The 26,779-nt window shown below is 45.9% G+C and overlaps 1 protein-coding gene across 1 annotated transcript in view; it reads left to right on the plus strand.

The window, feature by feature from the left end:
• SORCS1 (sortilin related VPS10 domain containing receptor 1) overlaps positions 1–26,779 on the plus strand; it is an 807,859-nt gene that overhangs the window by 565,963 nt on the left and 215,117 nt on the right.

Below are 26,779 nucleotides of genomic sequence, written 5' to 3' on the forward strand. Positions count from 1 at the left end.
GAAAGTGGACCTCTCAGGTGCCATACAGGAGTAGCATCAGAATCGGGATGCGACATGGGTAAATTGGGCTAAAGGAAAAATATGAAAACAATTAAAATCAAGACCAATATGGTGCATGGCAGAGTACATGGAACAAAATATATCAAATCATGTGAATAAAGTATGTACCACACTCCCACTAACAGAGGTCCGGAGAAGGCGGCCACAGTCAAGAATGTATTTTTTTATTATATTATAAAAAGGACACAAAACTTAAACACTCATTCAGCCCATTGGGCTGTATAGTTTTCAAGGTCCATATCCAATCCGTTTCACGTTGTGCAAGGAGTCGGCTGATGTTACCACCCCGGACGTCTGTTGTGATCTGATCGATCCCTCGTACCCGCAATAGGGTATGGTCACAGTAATGATGCCTCTTAAAATGTCTGGGTATTGTCTTAAGGCCCTCAAAGTCCACTACATCCACGGCGGCCTGGATGTCCCGTACATGCTCTCTTACACGGACCTTAAGGGCCCGTGTAGTTAGGCCGACATAGATGAGTGGGCAGGGGCAGACGGCATAATACACGACAGCCCTAGACAGGCAATTGATTTTTTTCCTGATGGGAAAAACTTTCCCATCTGACGATGTAAAATCAGTAGCTGTATCCATATTGGGGCACGCAACACACGAGCCACAAGGTGAGCAGCCGAATCTAGACCTCCGAAGGGGAGTAGAGAGTGGCAAAAAGGGGAGGACACTCCTATCTTTTTTATCATAGTGACTGGAGGTCAAAATGTCCTTCAGATTCTTGGCCTTACGGGCCGCAACCAACGGTCTATCAGGCAGATAGTTCCTTAGAATGGGATCAACAGTGAGAATGGACCAAAAGTGAGACATCACATCCATCATCCTACCCCAATGTGAGTGATACTGAGTGATCATTCTCACATTGTTCGAGGTTTTCTTCATTTGATTGCCGTACAATAGCTCAACCCGTGGGGAGTTCCTAGCTCTATTATAGGCCTTTTTAATAGACCTATTACTATATCCGCGTTTACGGAACCTGTCCTTAAGTTCCAAAGCCCTTGATTCAAATACAGAATCCGAGGAACAGATCCGTCGCAGACGGAGGAATTGCCCCACGGGGACCGCACGTATGACATGGGCGGGATGGGCAGATGTGGCGTATAAAACTGAATTTACAGCAGTATCTTTTCGACAGAGGTCAGTCTGTAACTGGCCAAATCTGTCCCGTACAACCAGCACGTCCAGAAATTCGAGGGACACATCACTAAACCTATGAGTCAGCCTTAAATTAATATCATTAGTGTTCAACCTTTGAATAAATAAATTGGGCTCTTGGGCATCTCCCTGCCAGATAAAAAAGATGTCATCGATGTACCGCGTCCAAAAAGGGATGCGGTCCACCGATGACAACGTATCTGACAGGAAGAGGTCCCTCTCCCACAGCCACAGGAATAAATTAGCGTATGAGGGCGCAAACGCCGCCCCCATCGCTGTACCCTGGAGCTGTAGGTACAGGGACCCCCCCAAAAAAGAAGAAATTATGTGTTAAGGCAAAACTCAAAAGGTTCATGACGAAATCCCTCTCTGCTCCAGACATGCTGGTCATAGATAAATAGTAAGAGGTCGCCCGTAGTCCGTCGCGATGTCGAATGCTCGTATAGAGCGATTCGACATCGCAAGAGACCAACAGGGAACCCTCACCTACATACAGGGAATCAATCCTTTGGAGAAAGCTACTCGTATCCCGTGTATACGAGGGAAGAGATTCTACTAAAGGTTTCAATATAGAATCAATGTAAATACATACTCTCTCCAAAAAATTGCCCACCCCCGATACTATAGGTCTTCCAGGTGGCATATTCACGTCTTTGTGCAGTTTCGGCAATAGATACAGTGTCGGTACCTTGGGCTCAACCACAAGCAGTGAGTCAAACAATGCCCTCTCTATAATCCCACCATCCAAAGCCTCCCTCAGTAAATGATCTAACTCTTTCATAAACTTACTGAGAGGGTTAAATGTGAGACGTTGGTAACAATCACTCACTCTCAGCTGTCTAAATGCCTCCTTTTCATATAGTGCGCAGGGCCACACCACAATATTCCCACCCTTGTCGGCTGGTTTGATGACGATATCATCCAATTTTTTGATCCCGTCAATGCAGCTCCTCTCTTCCCTCGTGATTATCATTATGAATATTAGTGGGGAATTTTGAGAATTCATTAGATACGAGCTGCACGAACAGGTCAATATTGGGACAAGCCGACAAGGGGGGGAATTTGCTTGATCTGACCCGAAGCCGTGAAGGAATCTTACCTAGGGCACTAGACGAATGCTCTTCCGATAGTTCTTCAAGAATGCGCAGAGCAGATTGTTCAGCCTCTGTTGGAAAAGCTTTTTGCAGATCGTCATCATGAAACCACCTCTTCATCATAAGTGCCCGGGCAAAGATATGTAAATCCTTCACGGCTGTAAAAGGATCAAATCGTGAACTAGGGGAAAAGGTGAGGCCCCGAGCTAGGACCGCATTCTCCAGCCCAGAGAAAGTGTGTTGAGATAAATTAATTACCTTAGGGGTACCACTTGAGTTCCCCATCACCACAGGGGGTTTCTTATTGTAATTGCCCATTGCCTTTGGGCCTCCTTTTCTTTTGGCCCCAAATCTTGTGGTCATAGGGGACACAGATTGATCCGAAACCTCACCCGCGGATGATGTTGTAGACACCGACACAGATCTTCCACGGACAAATCGTGGTGTTGGCTTACGCCATCGGTAAACCTTAAGCTGTTCATAGTCTGCCATATCCCGTGCAATCTTTTTGGAGTGGGTCTCCCTAATTGTTTTCTCCCATTTCTCAGAACTGGTAGCCATCAAAGCATCAAAAGTTGCAATCTCCTCAGCCGAGGACATCGTTTTTAACTCCAGATAAGTAGTGTCCAACTCCTTCTCCACCTCCTCAAGGGTTTTGGTGTTAAATCCAACTAATAGCTCCATGAGCTTCAAAGAGCTATTTGAGCAAACTTCTTCCCATTTGTTAATAAACACAGTGTCCTCCACTGGGAAGGACGGGAATACCTGCATCCTTAATCCTCGAGGGACCATTTGTTTAGAAATGTATCCCTCGAGGAAGGCCCTATTCCACCACACCCTGGTACGCCGATGTAATAGGCGTTTCACATTATTTTGTAAAGAAGCATGTCCCCTCTGCTCAGCACCAGAACCACCTGACAGGCCACCATCAAAAGCCCTGCTACAAGTTGCTTTCCAGGTAAGATCCCTGGTGCGGTAATCCATTTTTGGTAAAAAAGAAGCCTGTGAAAATACACAGAAATTTATATAAGTACACAATACCAAAAGACACGACCAATCCCGTGCCATGTTTTGAATATGGATAGAGCCATATACAGATTAATTACTAGACAAGGAAAGAAAGATTCTGTACAACGACTCGAATGCAAAACACTTGAATTTTATTCATATAGAAAAAGTTAATAACAAGTAGAAAATACGATAAAAAATAGAGACAGATGGTGTATGCCAGTGTGTATGAGTGTGTATGAGTGAGTGTGTGTGTATGAGTGTATGTATGTATGTGTATTGTGTGTATATGTATGTGTGTGTATATGTATGTATGTGTGTATGCATGTGTGTATGTCCACTAAAAAAATGTGCACAGTCTCATTTACAATCACGAAATTTTGCACAGACGCCCCATGTGACTCAGGGAACGTCATAGACTATGCTTTGAGGGGAAAATTTAACCCCACGCTTTACAGTTATTCACCAAAAAACTGCCTCCATTAAAGTCAATGGAGCTTGGAGCTACAGGTTATTAATAGGAGCTGTGAGTGCTTGCTATAGGCAATAAAGGAGATTCATAGTATAAGAAGCTTCTGTGTGAGGTAATATGATGTCGGTGGGGAGACGGATAGAGAGAGACAGAGACAGAGAGACAGACAGAGAGACAGACAGAGAGACAGCCAGAGAGACAGAGATGGACAGAGAGAAAGACAGAGAAACATAGAGAGACAGATATACAGAGAGAGAGAGACAGAGACAGACAGAGATGGACAGACAGAAAGACAAAGACAGACAGACAGACAGACAGAGACAGAGAAACAGACAGGGAAAGAGACAGATAGACAGAGAGAGAGAGACCGAGACAGACAGAGACAGAGATGGACAGACAGAGAGACAGGCAGAGAGACAGACAGACAGAGACAGACAGACAGAGAGACAGACAGACACAGACAGACAGACAGAGAGACAGACAGACAGAAAGATAGAAAGATAGAGGGACATAGAGAGACAAACAGAGACAGAAAAAGACAGAGACAGAAATACAGAGAGACAGAAAGAGACAGAAAGTGACAAACAGACAGAGGGAGGCAGACGTAAAGAGACAGACAGAGTGACATAGAGAGACAGACAAACAAAGATAGAGAGACAGAGGCAGAGAGGGATAGGGGGCAGATAGAGAGGGAATGGGAGAGAGACAGACAGACACTTAGTTACTATCCCAGGCAACGCCGGGTGCAACAGCTAGTCTCGTATAAATATATATAATGTAACATTTTAACTATTATTATCTGTTTTTGCAATTTTTGGATCTCTGAGAGTAGATCTTCCGGAATGAATGTGTCTTGGACGCGTTGCGGTCGTGCAGCGTCTCGGAGCCGCTCTTCTTCTTCTGTTCTCCCCCCCCCTTCTTCTGTTGTTAGGAATCGCCCGGGAAGTAACGCCGTTTTCATCTCCCATTTGTTTCCTATTTATTCTGAGAAAACCAGCTTGATACTTGTGAATTTATAGAAGCCGACACAATTATTTGCTCATTTCTACTCCTTGTAGGATCCGAGCACCTGAATTTCAATACATCTCGCTGCGAGTGTTTGTATAATTTCACCTTCAAGGGTTTCGCTCTAATGTTCTGGGATCGGAGCCAACATTTACCATAGAAACCGATACAATTAAACAAAATATATCAATATCTATTGCATTTTAGAACATGTACTTAGAAAGCAAGGATGGGGGTGTGTGAGGGCCGCCGTAAACTAGAAAGACTGGGCTAAAACTACAACGATAGGGGTGAACTAGGACATCATAGTACAGATAACATAATGAAGGGGGCACTGATAATGCTAAGTATCTCTAGGTCAATTAGAGGGGTGTCATGCTAAGTACGGGGGAATACCAAGTGAACAAGGGAAGGGGAGATGGGGACCCCTGACAAAGACTACTCCTGGCCCCTGGCTCCTCTGACCACCCTAGATAGGTTCTGCACCAATGCGCCGAGCAGGATACCTGACCCTCGAGAACCCTCAGCTGGGCCCTATGTAGGCAACGGATGGGATGAGCGCTTAGTGAACCCCACTAAGCACTAAAGAATGCACGGGGATAACAAACGGGGAAAACAACAAACAACTTATGTCTAGACGACTCATGGAGAGGAACAACAACAACAAAGGTTCAACAGATGAATACAAGCCGACTGCTTGCACTGAAGACCTGTAAAGGGTATTTAAACCTATCACCAGCATAGATAAGGGGGAATGAGGGTATTTAAAGACACAAAGAGATGTGCTGAAGATTAATAGCTGAAAAAGTGAGGAAATCAGCAGGGTCCTAATGAGAAAGGGAAAGTCAGAGAGCAGCTTGTCTATCCAAACACTGCGACCTTCTATAGCTGGAAACTACAGGACTGTCTGTAAAGCGTGACACACCTGTGACAAGGGGTTTTCCATAGAAAAAGCTCTGGTTTATGACCAGGATTAGAATGGATTAATATAATTGAATTCTGTCCTCCTGTACCCACCACTAGAGGGTGCTGAGTGCATGCTGTTCTATTACTGAAGGGTTTGTCTACTACCCGGACAACCCTTTCTCAATACCTACATTTCCCAATAGTAAAATAATAAATCCTGTACCTATATATAGTTCTGGTGCCGGCTCTGCTTCAGCAATGTTGGCACTGCTTCTTCTGGGGATCGCTTAACATTATGTCACGTGATCCCTGTGGTCAGTCAGTACTACCTTTGCTCTCTCCGTCAGACATAATTCACATGAGGAGGAAATCAGGGAGCAGGATCAGCTCTTGCTTCTTCTCAATGATTTGTCCAAAGAAGGGGAGCGTGAAGGCAGTACTGACTGGTTGCAGGGATTGTGTGACATAATGTTACACAATCCCCAGGAGTGTCAGTGCTGACGCTATTCAAACCACTGGCACCGTAGGTGAACATATTTGTTTTTATTTTACTGTGGGGAAACTTAGGGGTTTTCCAAGCAGCAGACAATCCTTTTAAGTTCATTGTGTAATCAATATACATTGAGCTCCTGGCTCCCCCTAGTGGTGGTTGCAGGTAGTCAGAATTTTATCATTTTACTTGTTATGTCTATGCAGAGGGTATTAGAGAATGAAGCTCTAGTGCATATTCAGGTACAATCTACATTAATTGTCACATCATTTTGAGCTTATTCAAAAATGCAGAAGTTCATCTGTAGACTCCAAGCAGAAAGGGAGAGGCTTTATCATAATCCCCCAAAAAGTCTGCGCTCCTGATGCCTCCCAATGCCACAGACTGGCAGATACCCATCACTTCCCCAGCATTGTAATACTTGCGGCTCACTACAGCCCTGCCGGGACCTTTGCTCTTAGTAATGAAGGTTACTGGGCTCAGAATGTGTCTGTCCCCGAACACAAAATCTGACCGTCCTAATAGAAATGGTGAAGGGCAACGAAAGGAGAAAGGACGTAGGGCGAGGGTGGAGGGATGAGAACACGGGGAATATAATCACTAAGGCTTGTAATATGAGCATGAGGCGGGAAACCAGACAGCGGCCCCGATAGATCAAAGACATCACTCATTTATGCATTATTCTATGATATCTCACAATTTAAGCAAAGCCCTCTCCTGAAATACTCTGTGCTACTGGGGCAACTTGCATCAACTACTGCTGCGCTCTCCTGTCCTGACCATCATCACATGATACAAGGATTACTTCAGCCCTCTCCCCAAGATCAGAAAGCACATAACCTTAAACACTCTGTGCTGCTGGGACCCCTGCCAGAAAACTCCTCACCTTGGGCTATGTTCACACATTGTGTTTTTGTTGTAACCAAAACCTGCTCTCTTTTTTCAGCAAAAAGGATGCTTCCAAAAAGCAAGTTTTGTTTGATTATTTTATGCTTTTTTGTTGCATTTTTGCTACATTTTTGTTATTTTTTGATGCATTTTTGGTGTTTAATTTGTCTACAGTACAAGTTTAATAAACTTAGATTAATTATTCAACACAAAAGCAGCAGTTGCGTTTTTTTCACTGTCTCATTGCTTTCAATGGTAAAAAACGTTGCAAAAATGCTGAAAAAAAATAACATTGTGCTCCTTTAAAAAAATGCAACAGTTTCCATTTCAGTCAAGAAAAAGAAAGCAATGGTGTGCTGGAGATCTGTGGAATCTCATCGCTTTTGCTGGGACTGTAAAAATCAGGTTTTAATTTGCATAAAACTCATGAAAAAATGCTGCAAAAAGCAAAGTGTGAACATAGTCTTAAACATTCTGTGCTGCTGGAGAGCGCAGGCAGCTTTTATGTAGAAGTCAGCTAAAGGCTATGTGCACACGCTGCGGATTTACCGCGGATTTTATTCCGGATTTGCTGCAGAAAATGTGTTTAACATTGCTGCTGCAGTCATTTCCCAGCAAAACCTTTGGGTAAAAAAAAATAATGTGCGCACACTGCGTTTTTTTATACCTGCAGATTTACCCGCGGATTTTCTGCTGCAGCATTAATGAGAATGTCACTTATTTTCGTTTTTTGCCATAAATAATGGTAAAAATCCGCAGGGACCAACTTGCGGTAAATCCGCGTCAAATCCGCACCAAAAATGCACCAAACCGCGGTGAAACCGCATGCGTATTTCGTTGCGGTTTTGGTGCGGATTTTTACTGCTGGTGCGGGATTCTTTCAGAGGGTACGTTTTTTCCTTAAGAAAAAGTCCCTTTCTAGTGCGCACAGGGCCTAAGGCTTTGTGCGCACGCTGAGTATTTGTTGCAGAAAGTGTCTGCACCAAATCTGCATCTTCTGGCAGAAAAATGCACCAAAAATTCACTGCGTTTTTGGTACATTTTTCATAATAAAGTAAATGGGCTGAAAATGCAGGAAAGAATGCACCAAGAATTGACGCTGCAGATTATTTTCAGCACCAAATCTGCAAGGAAAAAAGAAGCAACATGCGCACAGCACTTCAGGATTCTCATTGACTTTGCAGAGAGAAGGAAAGACATGAAGTTTTGTGATAAATCTGCAACAAAAAATATATCAAAATATGCAGTGTGTGCACATAGCCTTAATCTCCAAAATGATTAAAGGGAACTCATCACTAGATTTTTGCCTCTAAACTCAAACTAGCACCTTAATCAGCACCTGTGCTGCATTCTATAAAGGTGCATGTTACCCCCTGACCCCGCTGTAGACCCCACAAATAAAAAATATTCCGCCATGTATGTAACTTGTCCAATCCAATGGGGGTCCTCATCTGCGCCTCCTGTCCCTCTTTTCACCCTCCTCCTTTGCTGATTGACGTGGATGACTCCTCGGACGCCATCCATGTAGACGGGCGAAACTCCATATTCCTTGCTCGCGCAGGCGCACTTCCCTCTACTCTATTGTGGACAGAGCCGAAAACATAGGTGCGCCTGCGCGAACTGGTGAGTTATCTGCGCAGGTTCAAGATTTTGCCCGGGGATGCGGATGACGTTATTTGCTTTATCCACATCACCGGGCAAAATCTTGCACCTGCGCAGAGGACTCACCATTTTGCGCAGTCACATCTATCTTTTTGGCTATGCCCGCAATAGAGTAGAGGGAAGAGCGCTTGCGCGAGCCGGGAATGTGACTGTGCAGGCGTGATATTTTGCCTGGGTATATGGATGACGTAATTTGCTTTATCCACATAGTTGGGCAAAATTATGCGTCTGCGCAGAGAACTCGCCGGTTCGCGCAGGCGCACCTATGTTTTTGGCTCTACCTGCAGTAGTGTAGAGAGAAGTGCGCCTGCGCGAGCCAGGAATGTGTGCAGGTGAGAAATTTTGCCTGGGGATATGGATGACATAATTTGCTTTATCCACATCGCTGGGCAAAATCTTGCACCTGCGCAGAGAACTCACCGGTTCGCGCAGCCACATCTATCTTTTTGGCTATGCCCGCAGTAGGGTAGAGGGAAGTGCGCCTGCACGAGCCAAGAATGTGCCTGCGCAGGAGCAATATTTTGCCCGGGTATATGGATGACGTCATTTGCTTTATCCACATTGTTGGGCAAAATTATGCGCCTGCGCAGAGAACTCGTCGGTTCGCGCAGGCGCACCTATGTTTTTGGCTCTACCTGCAATAGTGTAGAGAGAAGTGCGCCTGCGCGAGCCGGGAATGTGCCTGTGCAGGTGCGAAATTTTGCCTGGGGATATGAATGACATAATTTGCTTTATCCACATCGCCGGGCAAAATCTTGCACCTGCGCAGAGAACTCACCGGTTCGCGCAGCCACATCTATCTTTTTGGCTATGCACGCAGTAGGGTAGAGGGAAGTGCGCCTACACGAGCCAAGAATGTGCCTGTGCAGGAGCAATATTTTGCACGGGTATATTGATGACGTCATTTGCTTTATCCACATTGTTGGGCAAAATTATGCGCCTGCGCAGAGAACTCGTCGGTTCGCGCAGGCGCACCTATGTTTTTGGCTCTACCTGCAATAGTGTAGAGAGAAGTGCGCCTGTGCGAGCCGGGAATGTGCCTGTGTAGGTGCGAGATTTTGCCTGGGGGTATGGATGACATAATTTGCTTTATCCACATCGCCGGGCAAAATCTTGCGCCTGCGCAGAGAACTCGCTGGTTCGTGCAGGCGCACCTATGCTTTAGGCTCTGCCCGCAGAAGGGTAGAGGAAAGTGCGCCTGCGCGAGCCGGGAATGTGTCTGCGCAGGTGCGAGATTTTGCCCACCTGCGTGAATGGCGCCGGAGGTGTCATCCACATTAATCAGCACAGGAGGAGGGCGAAAAGAGGGATAGGAGGCGCAGATTAGGACAGCCATTAGACCAGACTGGGGTCTACACGGGGATTTAGGGGGTAATGTGCACATTTATAGAATGCAGCACAGGCGCTTTAGTTTTGAAGGCCAAAATCTGGTGACAGGTTCCTTTTAACAAACTTATCTGCTTAAATACTCTGTGCTGCATGCAGTGCAAGCTAATCCTGGATATTGGATTTTTGCTGTCTGCCATGATGAGGTTTTTCGCAGTTGTCCGGATTCTGCCAGCAGCGACTGTTTACAGCCCCCGTCACATCCTGAGAGCGGCAAGAAAGGTTCATCTCTCCGAAATTTGGAAAAAATAAAAATCTTTCTTCTTCCGTCTCTTAAAATAAATCAGGGCTGGTAATGAGCGTCCGGATGCGGCGCTCCCCGGCTTCAGCTGGGCTGGGTACATGGGAGATGTGAGAGAGCGCAGCCAAAAACAAATTTAATTGCGTTGCTGACATTTACATGCGTTGTCAAGAAAATGAGTTCTGCTCGTGCAGGAAATGGCGGTGATTGATGTCTCGTTAATCTATAAACAGATTACCATAAGGTTACATTATTATCCCCGTTCCCGCTGAGTGATGTGCCGCGCTCCGCAATGTGACTGCGTATTAATAGAAACCTCCAGTAATAATTTATAATCAACGCCGCGCAAATCTTACAGGTAACAGCAATTCCACCCTCAGAGGGTAAAGTCTTCCTGCATCCGATATATTTACAGCATTTAGCGGATAAATGAGACGATCCGCGGGAAGCCGAGATACGGGGGGCTCAGTGCCGAGACCCCGCTCCAAACTGCCGCAATCCCTCCATATCTACCTGTCTGAATATTAAATAGAAAGAGAAGAAAAGAGAAAGGAAAACCCAGAAATCAGGCAGACGAGTGATATAGAATCTGGAGGAAAATCCGACCGTAACCTACAAGGAGTATAATGTATACTTCAAACCGCTCAACTTAAAGGAGGAAAATGTCATTTTCTTACTACACAACGGAAACTGGAGCAAAGAGAAATGTGATTTCAGAATATAACTACTATAATACTGCCCCTATGTACAAGAATATAGCTACTATAATACTGCCCCTATGTACAAGAATATAGCTACTATAATACTGCTCCTATATACAAGAATATAGCTACTATAATACTGCCCCTATGTACAAGAATATAACTACTATAATACTGCCCCTATGTACAAGAATATAACTACTATAATACTGCCTCCTATGTACAAGAATATAGCTACTATAATACTGCCCCTATGTACAAGAATATAGCTACTATAATACTGCCCCTATGTACAAGAATATAACTACTATAATACTGCTCATATATACAGGAATATAACTACTATAATACTGCCCCTATGTACAAGAATATAACTACTATAATACTGCCCCTATATACAAGAATATAACTACTATAATACTGCCCCTATGTACAAGAATATAACTATTATAATACTGCCCCTATATACAAGAATATAACTACTATAATACTGCCCCTATGTACAAGAATATAACTACTATAATACTGCCCCCTATGTACAAGAATATAACTACTATAATACTGCCCCTATATACAAGAATATAACTACTATAATACTGCCCCTATGTACAAGAATATAACTACTATAATGCTGTCCCTATGTACAAGAATATAACTACTATAATACTGCCCCTATGTACAAGAATATAACTACTATAATACTGCCTCCTATGTACAAGAATATAACTACTATAATACTGTTCCCTATGTACAAAAATATAACTACTTTAATACTGCTCCTATGTACAGCAATATAACTACTATAATACTGCCCCTATGTACAAGAATATAACTACCATAATACTGCTTCTGTCTAGAAGCATATTACTGTAATATAGTATAATACCGCCTCCAACGGTATATACAGTATTAAACACATCATTGCTGTGAATACATTTTCCAGTTTGGGGCTCCCTCTTGTGGTCAGTGCTGGTGGTGCAGTTGATTTGTGGAATGAAAGCCACACACCTGTGGAGGACTGGCAATCAGGGTCAGATGGGGCTATATAGCGGAGTAGTTTTCTCTTGTTGCTTGCCGGTGCTCAATGGTCTCCTGTGTGTTAAGGACATTCTGTAACCAGCTCTGCTCACTACCAGAACTCCTCTCAGATAAGTGGTCTTTGTACCTCTGCTTATTGTTTCCACTTTCTTGTTGTTTTTTCTGCTTTGATACAAATGCTTGATTCCTAATTTGTGTGGAGTTCCTGGTGGAATTGGATCATTCCCTGCTGGAAGTGTCTTTATACCCAGCTCCATGATTCTGTAGTGGAGAAAATGCAGCATATTTGGGATCAAGTGGTAGATAAATTGTCCCACTCCCAGGAAAATGCCCAACAGTTTGCCAACCGCCGTAGGACTGTGGGTCCCCGGTTTAAGGTTGGGGACATGGTCTGGTTGTCTTCCAGACAAGTTTCTATGAAAGTTTCTTCTCCGAAATTTAAGCCAAGGTTTATTGGATCCTATAGAATTTCGAGGGTAATTAATCCTGTTTCTTTCCGGTTGGCTTTTCCAGAGTCTTTAAAGATTCACAATGTCTTTCATAAGCCTTTGTTGAAAAAATATGTTGAACCGGTAGTGCCCATGGCTGAGCCTCCTGACCGGTCGAAGGGGATCTGGAATATGTAGTGGAAAAAAAAATTGGATTCCCGTATTGCTAGACAGAAGCTCCAGTATCTAGTCAAGTGGAGAGTTTGTCAGTGACGCCACCCGTGGGTTGCGGTGAGGGATGGTGACACCGCCGCTGCCTTGGTATGGGGTGCCTGGGGCTCATGGAGCAGGGCAGCAGGATGGTATCCCCTCCACGGGTAGGGGAGGTGTAGTCCCGGGGCCCAGGTGCAGGTGGTAGTCAATTGCTGGGGTGCAGTTTGCAGGTTGGACCGGATGACACCGGTTTACTTACTGTTGTTGAATAAACCACACGGACTCCAAGTAGTAAACCAAGTGCCGGATACCGGTAGCCTCCAGAGGGGTGTGCTCGGGTCCCGCACACCGGTGAACAGATCAGGGGCCCTTCCTCCTGCACTTCTAGTTTTGTGTCTCGTGTGTTGACTAGTCCGCATGGAACAGGAAAAGTCCACTCCCGATGTCTTTGCTGTGGGAGCTGTTGCCCGCGAGATCTGACCCTTGGGATTTTTGCAGGCACTTGCAGACGCCCTATCCCCCACGTTGGACTTCCGTCTCACTCTATCTGGGCTACTCGTGGGACAAGACGTGGAATCTTGTCCCCTGCTGGTTAATCGGAAAGGTGCTTGAAGCTGTCCTCGTCCTGGGGTCCAGGTACCCCGAATGTGCACGGCCTCTGAACCGGATTCCCGCTGTCGGCACCGGCGGGCTACAACCCTGCCCAAGTCCACTTAAGGTCTCCCGCGACTGGATCTCCGTCACCTGTGGCCCTGCTCTGCCGTTTGCCACCTAGTCAGCTTAGATAGTCCGGTAGTCCGGGAGCTACAACCCCCGACCACCACTTCACTCCTCTTCCTTCCTCTGTCCAGACTAATCTGCTGTGTTCCCTCCCTTGACACCTCAGAACCCCTAGGTGGGCGTCACCATCTGCCTGGCCCCGCCCACTGGTGTGTTCCCATTGTCCTGGGGGTGGGTGACTAGGCTTTTGTGGCTGGTGTTTGTACCTGTGTGGGGTTGTGTTGGAAGGACAATGAGGAGGGGATCCTGCATCTGGAAGATGGATGCAGTTTTCTGTGACAACATGATTTTTTCAGGGCGTCACACCTCCTCAAGGGGGGGGGGTACAGTTGTGAATACATTTTCCAGTTTCGGGCTCCCTCTTGTGGTCAGCTGTCGGCACTGAGAACAGCTGATCAAAGGGGGTGCAGGGTGTCGGACCCCGGCCGATAAGACATTGATGACCTATCGTAAGGGTAAGCCATCAATGTTAAAGTAGTGGACAACCCCTTTAAGTTTCTTAAACTTTCTTTTCAAAAACATTTGACAGATGATCTAATGAAATAGTCATCGTTTCCCTTTAAGGAATATATAAAATATGAAGGCGAGAGTTCTAACTATCTGATGGAATTTGTAAGATTCTTGTTTTCTTTTTTCCCCCTGTTCTGATAAATCTTTTGATGCTCTTCAGATATTTTTCTTGAAAGAATTTAATAAGACAAAAGAATTCGGTGTCGGAAGAAAGTTGTCTAAAGCTGTTTCATCCTATTAGAGGAGGAGAGGATCGGCTGTAAATGAAGTCGCAGCATCCACCAACAATTCTCTTTAATCTGCCTCCACTGAAGCCACGCCGGCGCTCGCCTTACAGTCGTGTCAGAAATAAATTGTAACACAAGAGACAAACATTGATTGCAGAAGACGCGGAGGACGTAAAAAGAAATAGGTCACGGAGAAAACACGGCTAAAATTAGAGAACTCATTAGTGCTTGTTTATAAATCAAATATCGATACAATGTATCAGCTGATCTTACATGGTTCCATTGAATCTTCAAGACCCCGATGCGTGAGCTACACTAGCGCCCCAGATTTACAATTGTAGCCTTGCTGTCCCTATCTGTAGTAGGAGGTGTCCCAAAATCAAAACCTAGAAAAACCGGCTCCTAAAAATAGCAGAAACGTTAGGATCGAGGATACTCCACCACCAGGGATAGGCAGACTATGGGGCTGCCAATGAACATGAACACTTTTTAGAAATTCGGATTGACAAGCTGTGCCCCTCTACTCACTAAACTTAAACAATTTTTGACATTGATTGAAATGTTGCAAATATATTTCTTCCATTCAGCTCTTAGGACCCATAGAAAATGGATGCAACTGAAAGGACAACTGGACTGGTAGGGACCATTTTCTACTGATGGCACTTAGTTTTGAAGTATGTGCGTTATTGAATCATTTTGGATACATTAATACTAAAATGTTCAAGATTGTCTGCTAGTTAGTTCCTTAATACACTCCACAACAATGTAATTGGAACTTCAAGTTTGAAAAGTCGTGGAATGATGGAAACAAGATGGAGACGTTACTGATCTGCAAATGATGGAACAATGGAAACAAAATTTTCATCGCAACTTGATTTAGTCAGTCTGGAGTATGAGCGCTACATGCAGAACTCACAGCACTTTAAGTCTTGGCTGTTATCTATGAGGTTACTAATGGTCGTCTGAGGAAGGTGCTGCTGCTGAATCAAGATCCGCTTCTGTCAGCTCCTGTGTAATTGCCGACCTATGATGTCCCCAAGTGCACAATGGAGACAAGTCCAGAGACACGACAGGCATGTGAGACAAATCTGTAGACGCTGCAGCAATGTGAGACAAGTCTGGATATGCTGCATCCATGGGACACAAGTCTGGATATGCTGCAGCCATGGGAAACAAGTTTGAATATGCTGCATCCATGGGAGGCCAGTCTGGATATGCTGCATCCATGGGAGACAAGTCTGGATATGCTGCATCCATGGGAAACAAGTTTGAATATGCTGCATCCATGGGAGGCCAGTCTGGATATGCTGCATCCATGGGAGACAAGTCTGGATATGCTGCATCCTTGGGAGGCCAGTCCGGATATGCTGCATCCCTGGGAGACAAGTCTGGATATGCTGCATCCATGGGAGACAAGTTTGGATATGCTGCAGCCAAGCGAGACAAGTCTGGATATGCTGCAGCCAAGCGAGACAAGTCCAGAGATAGTGAAGCCATGGGAGACAAGTCCATAAATGCTGAAGCTATGTGAGACAAGTCCAGAGACACTGCAGCCATGGGAGACAAGTCTGGAGATGCTGCAGCCATGGGAGACAAGTCCGGAGATGCTGCAGCCATGGGAGACAAGTCTGGAGATGCTGCAGCCATGGAAGACAAATCCAAAGATGCTGCAGCTATGGGAGACAAATCCGAAAATCCTGCAGCCATGGTAGCCAAGTCCGGTGATGCTGCAGCCACAGGAGGTAAGTCCGGTGATGCTGCACTCATAAGATTCAAGTCTGGAGACACTGTGACCATAGGAGACAAGTTCAGAGTTCCTGCAGCCAGGGGAGACAAGTCCGGAGACGTTCTAGCCATGAAAGACAAGTCTGTGACCTTGGGAGACAAGTTTGGAGATGCCACAGCCACAGAAGACAAGTCTGGAGATGCTGCACCCATGGGAGTTACATTTACAATGTTGAGGATTTTGTATCGTATTTGGAGTCATTTTTTTTCATTTCTGGGTTCAGAGAGACATAGATTTTAAAGAGAACATGCTGAATCCCTGCAGTCACCATTACAGAGAGTTTAGGGTCTTATGTTATTTGGTATATATTCAGTATATATGTATGTATGTGTATATATATATATATATATATATATATATATATCTATATATATAATTGCCTTATTCTGTCTGTCTGTCTGTCTGTCTGTCTGTCTGTCTGTCTATCTGTCTGTCTATCTGTCTGTCTGTCATGCTCCAAAATTGTGTCCTTACGGTGACACAAAGCTGATTGGCCGCTGGGCTCGCCATGGCCCCGCCCCCCCACACAGATTGGCCGCTCGCCCAGGCTGCGCCCCCACACGGATTGGCCAGCCGCTCGCCCAGGCTCCGCCCCCCCACAGATTGGCCTCTCGCCCCGGCACCCTGCAGGCATTGGCAATTCGGCCACGCCCCGCCCCCCTCACGCAATGCACGCTAGCTCTGGCCCCGCCCCCTCCCTCCCCCCGCGCATTCCCCGAACTGACACGGCTGTCACGGAGGTGAGTACTGTACTCCCCCCACCCCCCCCCGGCCCCCGCTCGCACGGGAGTGGTGTGGATACGTTGGTAACCATGCTCGCATGGTTACAAGCGCATCAAGGTCCTGCTGCTGCGGAAGATCCACACGCACACACAACAGCACACACACAAACATACACACACATCAGATCACACTCACTCTCACACACACCTCACACACACCTCACACACACCTCACATCGCATCCACACACTCACAGCATCCGGCGATATCGCTTGCTTCTCGGCCTCGATACTGTGCTGTTGTGACCTTCCAGGACCTGACGGAGGATCACATGGCCTGAAGCATGTGGTATCTCCGGATGTTGTGACTGTGAGCGCGTATGTGCGATATCGTCAGTGTCTGTGTGTGTGAGTGTATGCGATCGGGTGTGTGTGAGTGTATGCGATCGGGTGTTTGTGAGTGGATGCGATCGGGTGTTTGTGAGTGGATGCGATCGGGTGTTTGTGAGTGGATGCGATCGGGTGTGTGTGAGTGGATGCGATCGGGTGTGTGTGAGTGGATGCGATCGGGTGTGTGAGTGTCGGCAGAGGAGCACGGCGTGCTGGAGGAGGCTGGGAGCAGAGAGGCTGATCATGGGGAAGGCTGGGAGGGGGAGGCTGATGCTGGGGGAGACTGGGAGGGGAAGGCTGATGCTGAAGGAGGCTGGGAGGGGGAGGCTGGGAGGAGAGAGGCTGATCCTGGGGAAGGCTGGGAAGGGGAGGCTGATGCTGAGGGAGGCTGGAAGGAGAGAGGCTGATGCTGGGGGAGGCTGGAAGGAGAGAGGCTGAGGCTGGGAGGAGAGAGGCTGATGCTGGGGAAGGCTGATGCTGAGGGAGGCTGGGAGGGGAAAGCTGATGCTGGGGAAGGCTGGGAGGACGGAGGCTGGGAGGAGAGAGGCAGATCCTGGGGAAGGCTGGGAGAGGGAGGCTGATGCTGGGGGAGGCTGGAAGGAGAGAGGCTGATGCTGGGGGAGGCTGGAAGAAGAGAGGCTGATGCTGGGGGAGGCTGGGAGGAGAGAGGCTGATGCTGGGGAAGGCTGGGAGGAGAGAGGCTGATGCTGGGGACAGAGAGGAGAGGCTGATTCTGGGAGGAGAGAGGCTGATGCTGGGATGAGAGAGGCTGATGCTGGGAGGAGAGAGGCTGATGCTGGGGGAGGCTGGGAGGGGGAGGTTGATGCTGGGGGAGGCTGGGACGAGGGAGGCTGATGCTGGTGGAGGCTGATGCTTGGGGAGGCTGATGCTGGGGGAGGCTGGAAGGAGAGAGGCTGATGCTGGGGGAGGCTGGAAGGAGAGAGGCTGAGGCTGGGAGGAGAGAGGCTGATGCTGGGGAAGGCTGATGCTGAGGGAGGCTGGGAGGGGAAAGCTGATGCTGGGGAAGGCTGGGAGGACGGAGGCTGGGAGGAGAGAGGCTGATCCTGGGGAAGGCTGGGAGAGGGAGGCTGATGCTGGAGGAGGCTGGAAGGAGAGAGGCTGATGCTGGCGGAGGCTGATGCTGGGGGAGGCTGGAAGGAGAGAGGCTGATGCTGGTGGAGGCTGATGCTTGGGGAGGCTGGGAGAGGGAGGCTGATGCTGAGGGAGGTTGGGAGGCTGGGAGAGGTAGGCTGAGAGAAGAGAGGCTGATGCTGGGGGAGGCTGATGCTGGGGGAGGCTGGGAGAGGGAGGCTGATGCTGGGGGAGGGTGGGAGGAGGGAGGCTGGGAGGAGAGAGGCTGATGCTGGGGAAGGCTGGGAGGAGAGAGGCTGATGCTGGGGACAGAGAGGAGAGGCTGATGCTGGGAGGAGAGAGGCTGATGCTGGGAGGAGAGAGGCTGATGCTGGGAGGAGAGAGGCTGATGCTGGGGGCAGAGAAGCTGATGCTGGGGGCAGAGAGGCTGATGCTGGTGCAGCATGGGGGATGGAGCACGATGGGGGGGTGCGCAGCATCGGGGATGGAGCATGATGGGGGGTGCGCAGCATCGGGGATGGAGTACGATGGGGAGTGGGGAGTATGGCGGATGGAGCACGTTTGGGAGTGCGCAGTATGGCGGATGGAGCACGTTTGGCAGTGCGCAGCATGGCGGATGGAGCACGTTTGGGAGTGCGCAGCATGGGGGATGGAGCACGATGGGGAGTGCGCTGCATGGGGGATGGAGCACGATGGGGAGTGCGCTGCATGGGGGATGGAGCACGTTTGGGAGTGCGCACCTCCCCCCAACACACACACACACACACACACACGCGCGCGCACTGCACAACACACCACACACCACACACACACACACTGGGAACCACAAACAACTGCCCTACACAGACACCCACACACACAGACAACGCTGCACACACACAACACCCAACACACAAACACCGCGGCACACACAAATATACGCACATACCGCACAACACACACATTGCACAAAACATACCTCCCCCAAAACACACCACACACACACAAACCGCGCAACACACAACGCTACAGACACACAGCGCTCCACAAACAACGCAACACACGCAACACACATACAACACCGCTCTCACCCCCCGTCACACCCAGACAACACCCAGAACATGTACAGCCCCTACACAAACACTTGGTAACTACACACAACAACATCTATATATATATATATATATATATATAACAAAAATCATACATGAACTACACAATACGTAAATTCTAGAATACCCGATGCGTAGAATCGGGCCACCTTCTAGTATATATATATTGTGCTCAGTGACAATACGGCATGCAGCACTATAGTTCTCTATTGGTAAAGTAGCAAATTATATTTAGAGACCTCTTGGCACAGGTGCTCTTCTTTATAGGGGGTTGCACAGTCCGCAGCCATTAAAGATTCCCGCCGGGCACCGGCATCAAGTAAATGTTATACTGGATTTTTGCTTAGAAATAAAAACCGCTAAACCCGAGTCTCTTTATAATCCTAAATGCAAATAAAGCGGGAAATGGAAATTAAACATAATTGTTCACTTAATATTCCGACTAAAAGGGGAAAAGAAACCGCTGAAAGATTTGCATTAAAGCCGCTAAATAATTAATCCGCTGCCCGGAAGGTGATGTTGTTTTTGCTCGTTTTGCTTTACAAGCTTCAGTTTAAGAGGAAATATTTCATACAAGAACTAATCTAAGCGATCGTGTGAACCCCAAAACTTTTCATTTTCTAACGACCCATAATTAAATGCTATTAATAACGTCCCTGAAGATCCGAGATATTTCTAGATGAGATATCCGGCTCCTGTTTACAGTCCCGTTAGGCTTTTTCCCAGTATCGCTCCTCGTAAGCGGCGCGCAGCCGCAGAATGCTGGATACACGGAGATTCTCCGAGCTCAGATGACGGAATAGCCACAATTTAAGGGTTTTTTTCTCCCCTTTTTATACTTTACATAAAGACCTATAGTGGTAAAATCAGTAAGAAATTGCAAATACCGTCCGATTCGCCATCGTTGACTCATTGACAAAGTTTCCCGGCAGTTTTCTCTTTTGGAACGGCCAGCAGTTAACACCGATCGCCTGCAGCAGTCACATGCCGATCATGCCAGAAGAAACGGCGAGAGGACCGGCTGCAGGCGGCCAGAGAGAAGGAGGCGCAGGAGGAGATCTAAAGTAAATGTCCGCTAGTTTTTCCATACTGGTATCATATGTAAAATTAAGGAACGTGGCAGAAAATCCCTTTAAGTTAATGTTAGAATTTCATATATTGACACTAGATGCAACGTTAATGGATACAATGTATTTTTGCAGTCACGTATCTTGAAGTTCATGAGCCCCAATACAAAACATCCAACAGGGCCCCCAAATATTGCAGGTCTTTAATAATAATACTCTAAAGGAACTTTGGATCCCCCATGGCTCCAGGGCTCAGCTGCGATTACCCCTCCATCCATTACAGTTACTCCCCTTTATTTTTTCCAATAACCACACTGGTAAATGCACCTCTATAAAATTGTATAGTACCCAGCAACCATCGCTGTATTAAATTTTGGATACTGTCAGGGATGTGTCACGTGCGACAAACAGTCATGTGGTTTCTGGCCATAGAAGGTCACAGCCTCTGGCTGGGCAGCATGCTCCGTGGCTTTCCATTGTTCCTGCTGTCAGTAGTCATTGGTAAAGGTAGCTTCCTGCTGGATTCATCTCTTCCCCTTTTGGACTGCGGGAGCTTGACTTCCACCCAGCTGCTGATCATCAGTATTCTCTTGGTGCTTAAATACCCCTTCCTTCCTTGGACTGGTGCTGGTGATATTTTTTAGTTCATTCAAGCTCTGGTTGCAAGCAGGTGGCTTGTACTCCTCTGTTGTATTGTTTCTGAAAATTTTTATGAACTTCTACCTGAGTCATCTGTGGATAAGTAGTTCATGCTTTCTCCCCTGTGTGTCCTCCTTGTGTCTTCTATAGTGTTTAGTGGGGTTGATGAAGAGCTCATCCCATCCATTCCCTATTTAGAGTCCAGCACTAGGGATATCTAGGGTCAGGTATCCGGCTCAGCACATAGGTGTGGAACCTATCTAGGATGGTGAGGGACCCCAGGGATCAGAAGTTAGGTTCACTCAGGGGTCCCCATCTTCCTTTTCCCTAGACACAGGGTTTCCCTTCTCTTTCGCCTGTTCATTCCCCGTACCTAGCGTGAGAGATACTGCCAAATTCCTGATGGAATTTCACAGTAGTGGAATATCTCCTAGGTTGAGATCTGGTGATTGTTCAGCTGGAGGACATTGATATTCTGTATGTAGATCCAGCATGCAATGTCTGTAAGCCATAAGAAGACGGTAGCCATAAAGGAAAAGCCATGGCCACCATCAATACTAAGTGCACTGGTGCATTTAGAGGATCCTAATTTGGTGTCAGGAGTAGTGATGGGTGAGCGTGCTCGCCATTGTTCGTTACTCGAGCATCAGAGCTTAAAATGCTCAACTTTCATTATACTCGGTCCTAGAGTCCCGCAGGAGATCACTGATGCTCAATCAAGTAACGAGCCGTGGTGACCACCCACAAGCTCATCACTAATCGCACCAGAAATGCTTCAGCCATGATCCGGAGCCATTCAAACCAAACAGGATGGATTTATGAGTTCATGGGGTCTAGGCCAAATCCTAACCCTCTTCAGCTAGCTAATTTGGGTCATCTGTGCCCCTATAGACTGTGCTCACCCTTCTTAACCAACACGAGTGGAGCCAATATGGTCTTTTTTGGTCTTAATCCATCATTCTCCTAGTTCAATCTTGGCTGGTTATGATCTCTCTCAGAAACATGGTGTTTTTTTCTCAATATGTTCCACAATTTTGTACATTCCTAATTAAGGCCTTGAATATAGGGAGAGAGATCACCATCTGCAACTCACCTGAGTCTGTACCCTACATTCCCTAATGTCCCTATAAGAGTCCTTCCCCCTGTCGCCATCACCTGTCAAGGCATTCGCTTGCCCGGAACTCACCCTGGCTAGTGAGTCGGCCTGCAAGAACACTAGTCTCATCACTGCAATAATATAACACACAATAAAGGAGACAGGAAAAAAAAAAAGGATAACACTTCAAGTTCTTTCAATGCAGCTAAACACCACAGCTGCAATAGTCACCACTCCTCAGCTTCTTCCAGAGACTGTCTCTTTCCAAAGTGGTCAGCATAGAAAAAAATGATGGTAAAACACACAACTTTTTATAGCGAAGGGAAATGATCACAAAAGAGCTTCACCTGCGATTAATGCTACAAAGGACAACTAGCGAGGAAAGAGTACTTAACCCCTACATCACCAAAAGAAAGTAGATTTGCTCAAATACATGTAGTTGCTCTGTGAACAATGAGGCGTTGTGACCTTCTGGTCCCAGACTCGCCTGAGGTCTACCCACAGCAGGACACACTCATGACACTTACAGGAGCGTGTGATACAATTTAGTAGCTATTTGGAGACAGTAATAAGGATTTGCATGGTGTCGCCCTGTATATTTAGCTTATGGATACCCGGGTGTTAGCGCATGCACCATCATTAACATGGAATACTATCTTTGCCCCTGCGATATTTAATAATTGAAATGCTTCTGCAATTACTTCCATTTCTAAATAAGTGAAAACTTCTACAAATTACAGCAAAAACTAATTTCAAAACTATTTAGCGATCAGTCTGCCTCTCCTTTCAAGTCATCTTCATAGTAAATAAAACACCGAGACAAAAGCCATTTTAGTTTTTGAAGTTGATTCTTTGATAACTGTGAGACCTTTTCCCGTGGATCTCTATGAGGAAAACATGGACTGTGCAGACTTCAAATTACCATGTCTCACTTTCATCAAGGAGGGAAATAGAAGCTTCTCTGCATTGGCCTCTGACCGCGCCTGTGACTACGGGGATCAGCGCCTCTGCAATCCTTCATATCAGGCATTTCATCAAGAAATTTAGCTTTCACCCACCAGCTCATTAATAGAAAAATGCCAACCTATTAAAATGACTGGCAGCTGATGGATAAGTCACAGATCCCCGGCCCATGAATCTGCCGCCGAGTGATCACTGGCGATAAAGAAATAGGATTCAGCCTAGAAATGATCATCACAGAAGAGATCCACACATTGCTCGTTTTATATGGCGTAAATATATCAAAATGGATCTTGATGGATAGAATAATATAAGCATTGGGAGAGCAGCCCGGGGGGCATTTGCCCCCCTGCCCTCCGGGCCAGCCTGCCCCTGCATTAGGACATATAACAGTGTCAAAAAATGCCCTGCACGAAGCCATGATTGTAGGTCTCTTGCTCGCTCCAGCCTTTTCAGCTTTGCCCATAAATTTTCAATAGGATTGAGATCAGGGCATTGTGATGGCCACTCCAAAACATTGACTTTGTGATCCTTAATCCACTTTGTTACCAGTTTGGCAGTAGCTCCGGGTCATTGTCCATTTGGAAGACCCATTTCCGCCCAATCTTTAAGTTCCTGGCTGATGTGTTGAGATGTTCTTCAGTATGGCCACATAATCTTCTTTCCTCATCACGACATCTATTTTGTGCAGTCACCAGTCCCTCCTGCAGCAAAACAACCCCACAACATGATGCTGCCGCCCCCGTGTGTCACAGTGGGGATGGTGTTCTAAAGCGGGCTTTACACGCTGTGACATCGCTAATGCGAACTCGTTGGGGTCACAGAATTCGTGACGCACATCCGGCCGCATTAGCGATGCCGTTGCGTGTGACACCGATAAGCGATTTTGCATCGTTGCAAAAACGTGCAAAATCGCTAATCGGCGACACGGGGGTCCATTCTCAAATCTCGTTACTGCAGCAGTAACGAGGTTGTTCCTCGTTCCTGCGGCAGCACACATCGCTGCGTGTGACACCGCAGGAACGAGGATGCTCCCCTTACCTGCCTCCCGGCCGCTATGAGGAAGGAAGGAGGTGGGCGGGATGTTACGTCCCGCTCATCTCCGCCCCTCCGCTGCTATTGGGCGGCGGTTCAGTGACGTCGCTGTGACGCTGCACGGACCGCCCCCTTAGAAAGGAGGCGGTTCGCCCGTCACAGCGACGTCGCCGGACAGGTATGTATGTGTGACCGGTCTGGGCGATATTGTGCGGCACGGGCAGCGATTTGCCCGTGTCGCGCAACAGATGGGGGCGGGTACCCACACTAGCGATATCGGGACCGATATCGCAGTGTGTAAAGTAGCCTTTAGGCTTCAAACTTCTCCCTTTTTTCTCCATAAGTAACGATGGTCATTGTCAATACATTTCAAGTTTTGTTTTGTCAGACCACAGGACATGTCTCCAAAAATTAAGGTCTTTGTTCCTGTGTGCATTTGTAAACATTAATTTGGCTTTTTATGTTTCTTTTGGGGTAATGGCGTCTTCCCGGCAGAGCGGTCTTTCAGCCCATGTTGATACAGTACTCGTTTCACAGTGGATAATGACACAATCTTACCAGCTTCCGCCAGCATCTTCACAAGGGCTTTTGCTTTTATTCTTGGGTTGATCTGCACATGTCTGACCAAAGCACGTTCATCTCTGGTGCACAGAACCCGTCTCCTTCCTCAGTGGTATGATGGCTGGACATTCCCGTCTTGTTTGTACTTTCGTATAATTGTTTGTACAGATGAATGAGGCACCTTCAGGTATCGGAAATTGCCCCCAATGATGAACCAGACTTCTGCGAGTCCACAATTCTCCTCCTGAGATTTTGGCTGATTTCTATGGTTACTATGCCTTTAAACAATCATATTGTTTAAAGGCACACAGTAGTACTCTTAGTGTATGGAAACTTTTAACTTTGCAGAAAGTAATAAAAATGCCTGAAACATTCTCTCTCATTTTTATGGCATTCGGCAAATAGAAATAAATTTGGATGGAACCTTTTGGTTTCAACTGTATATACCAATTATATTCTTGTATAGGGGCAGTTTTATAGTAGATATAATCTTGTACATAGGGGGCAGTTTTATAGTAGTTATATTCTTGTACATAGGGGGCAGTATTATAGTAGTTATATTCTTGTACACAGGGGGCAGTATTATAGCAGTTATATTCTTGTACATAGGGGCAGTTTTATAGTAGATATAATCTTGTACATAGGGGGCAGTTTTATAGTAGTTATATTCTTGTACATAGGGGGCAGTATTATAGTAGTTATATTCTTGTACACAGGGGGCAGTATTATAGTAGTTATATTCCTGTACATAGGGGCAGTATTATAGTAGTTATATTCTTGTACATAGGGGCAGTATTATAGTAGTTATATTCTTGTACATAGGGGGCAGTATTATAGTAGTTATATTCTTGTACATAGGGGGCAGTTTTATAGTAGTTATATTCTTGTACATAGGGGGCAGTATCATAGTAGTTATATTCTTGTACATAGGAGCAGTATTATAGTAGTTATATTCCTGTACATAGGGGCAGTATTATAGTAGTTATATTCTTGTACATAGGAGCAGTATTATAGTAGTTATATTCTTGTACATAGGGGCAGTATTATAGTAGTTATATTCTTGTACATAGGGGCAGTATTATAGTAGTTATATTCTTGTACATAGGGGCAGTATCATAGTAGTTATATTCTTGTACATAGGGGCAGTATTATAGTAATATTCTTGTACATAGGGGCAGTATTATAGTAGTTATATTCTTGTACACAGGGGGCAGTATTGTGGTAGTTATATTCTTGTACATAGGGGCAGTATTATAGTAGTTATATTCTTGTTCATTGGAGCAGTATTATAGTAGTTATATTCTTGTACATAGGGGCAGTATTATAGTAGTTATATTCTTGTACATAGGGGGCAGTATTATAGTAGATATATTCTTATATATAGGGGCAGTATTATAGTAGTTATATTCTGGTATATAGGGGCAGTATTATAGTAGTTATTTTCTTGTACATAGGGGCAGTATTATAGTATATTCCTGTACATAGGGGCAGTATAGTACTTATATTCTTGTACATAGGGGCAGTATTATAGCAGTTATATTCTTGTACATACAGGCAGTATTATAGTAGTTATATTCTTGTACACAGGGGCAGTATTATAGCAGTTATATTCTTGTATATAGAGGCAGTATTCTAGTAGTTATATTCTTGTACACAGGGGCAGTATTATAGTAGTTTTATATTCTTGTACACGGGCAGTAGTATAGCAGTTATATTCTTGTACACAGGGGCAGTATCATAGTAGTTATATTCTTGTACATAGGAGCAGTATTATAGCAGTTATATTCTTGTATATAGGGGGCAGTACTATAGTAGTTATTTTCTTCTACGTAGGGGCAGTATTATAGTAGTTATATTCTTGTACATAGGGGCAGTATTATAGTATAATCCTGTACATAGGGGCAATATTATAGTACTTATATTCTTGTACATAGGGGCAGTATTATAGTAGTTATAATCTTCTACGTAGGGGCAGTATTATAGTAGTTATATTCTTGTACATAGGGGCAGTATTATAGTATATTCCTGTACATAGGGGCAATATTATAGTACTTATATTCTTGTACA

The sequence above is a fragment of the Anomaloglossus baeobatrachus genome, chromosome 5 (genome assembly GCF_048569485.1).
Source record: "Anomaloglossus baeobatrachus isolate aAnoBae1 chromosome 5, aAnoBae1.hap1, whole genome shotgun sequence".
Taxonomy (NCBI): domain Eukaryota; kingdom Metazoa; phylum Chordata; class Amphibia; order Anura; family Aromobatidae; genus Anomaloglossus; species Anomaloglossus baeobatrachus.